Consider the following 2,215-nt stretch of genomic DNA (forward strand, 5'->3'; position numbering starts at 1 on the left):
GGTGGTGCAGTGGTCAGTGCATCTGCCTAGTATGTAGAACACCTGGGTTCGAATCCCGATCCGGCCCAAATTTTCAACTTTCCCCATTGATTTAAATCAATGCCCACTCGTTGTCAATGTCTGTAATTACTTTGCATCTTGGTTAATAATGGCTGCTGAATGAAAATGGAATCTCTTCTTTTGGACATTCATTAGGGATTCATTAGGGATTAGAGGTAAAATTTTAAAGCCCAAAAGAAGCAGCATGGGACTGTGTGTTGTGCAGTACGAATCGGGATGAAGTAGTGGGGCAAGCTCAATCCCTCTACCTGCTTTCCCGTTCTAATGCACTGAAATCTTCCAGCGACGCTTCATATTGACAGCCTGTCGCCAAGAGATTGTGGAAGTATGCCCTGTGGCAGTCTGCCTCCTTACGACCTTAACGTGTTAACGCCACAACCCGCTAGTCCAAACGAGACAGCTCACCTTGCCCGATGATCTTTAAGCCTTCACCTTTTATGGCTGTGGTGAAGCTACATTTTGTCATTGCTTGTTTAGCTCCTTCGTAACGGGGTCGTAGTGAAACACACTGCGCTAGTCCACGATGGTTAGGAGGCTCATGAAGTCGCTTGGAATTGCCTGAAGCAGCTGCAACATCTCCGTTGCTGTCTCGATTCGGCGAGCTTTCGAATGTGCGTTCGCAGTCTACTAACGGTGAGAAAACCCGATCGGTTGAAACCGACAACGGTATTCTAGTTATTCTTCGGTACTTGCTTGGCTTCGGTTATAACAGGTGTTTCTTTTTTTTAACTAATAACCGAATAAAAATCCGAAATATAATTTAGCCACAGCAGCAGTGCAAAATGTTTTCATTTTTAAATAAACCTTGTTTTTAAATAAGGAATAATTTTTATTCATAAAATGTGCATTCGTTCGAATAGGAAGAGCGATTAGTGCTTTTTCAGTAACAATGCCAACAGAAATGAGCAACAAACACATAGTATAAGAACTGATACCACATTGCTGAGACAATAATGTCCCTGTTGCTCTTTGTCGTGGCTTAAGGTACGTGTCTACATACTGTGTGCAAGACCTGCCCCCACATGGTCCATAACGATAGTTTCTCGATGTCGCCGCCAGTCATTCGTTGTATTGCAGAACAGCACCAACCCTAGTCTGGAAATATTTTTACGATTTGACGTAGCACGTACAATGAAGTAGAATGCTTCCAGAATGAGATTTTCACTCTGCAGCGGAGTGTGCGCTGATATGAAACTTCCTGGCAGATTAAAACTGTGTGCCCGACCGAGACTCGAACTCGGGACCTTTGCCTTTCGCGGGCAAGTGCTCTACCAACTGAGCTACCGAAGCACGACTCACGCCCGGTACCCACAGCTTTACTTCTGCCAGTACCTCGTCTCCTACCTTCCAAACTTTACAGAAGCTCTCCTGCGAACCATGCAGAACTAGCACTCCTGAAAGAAAGGATATTGCGGAGACATGGCTTAGCCACAGCCTGGGGGATGTGTGGCTAAGCCATGTCTACGCAATATCCTTTCTTTCAGGAGTGCTAGTTCTGCATGGTTCGCAGGAGAGCTTCTGTAAAGTTTGGAAGGTAGGAGACGAGGTACTGGCAGAAGTAAAGCTGTGGGTATCGGGCGTGAGTCGTGCTTCGGTAGCTCAGTTGGTAGAGCACTTGCCCGCGAAAGGCAAAGGTCCCGAGTTCGAGTCTCGGTCGGGCATACAGTTTTAATCTGCCAGGAAGTTTCATAGAATGCTTCATTCGCTTGAAAATATTAAAGATTTGTCTGCTATTAAGCCGGTCGGAGTGGCCGAGCGGTTCTAGGCGCTACAGTCTGGAATCGCGCGATCGCAGATTCGAATTCTGCCTCGGGCATGGATGTATGTGATGTCCTTAGGCTAGTTAGGTTTAAGTAGTTCTAAGATCTAGGGGACTGATGACCTCAGCAGTTAAGTCCCATAGTGCTCAGAGCCATTTTTGTCTGCTATTTCTACGAAATAACAACAGCACAAGGAATTATGGTAACAGTAAGAAATTAAAAACTTTACAATTTATTTTAGTATCCAATAAAATAGAAAGTAGTTTATCTGCTGCCTTTGTCTACACAATATGCTTTTTCCCTAATTGTAGTCCTTGAAAATGGACAAATTAAAACAAAAAACAAAGAAAACCAGAGTTCTCCAAGTTCAGTTTTAATCCTTTAACTATTGACAT

At 44.2% G+C, this 2,215-nt stretch overlaps 1 non-coding gene across 1 annotated transcript; it reads left to right on the forward strand.

Annotated features, from left to right (window-relative positions):
- The first annotated feature begins 1,647 nt into the window (after window positions 1–1,647).
- Window positions 1,648–1,722, forward strand: Trnas-cga (transfer RNA serine (anticodon CGA)). Its single transcript has one exon. It is a non-coding gene; the product is annotated as a tRNA-Ser (tRNA).
- Window positions 1,723–2,215: the final 493 nt, after the last annotated feature.

The sequence above is a fragment of the Schistocerca nitens genome, chromosome 7 (assembly GCF_023898315.1).
Source record: "Schistocerca nitens isolate TAMUIC-IGC-003100 chromosome 7, iqSchNite1.1, whole genome shotgun sequence".
Taxonomy (NCBI): domain Eukaryota; kingdom Metazoa; phylum Arthropoda; class Insecta; order Orthoptera; family Acrididae; genus Schistocerca; species Schistocerca nitens.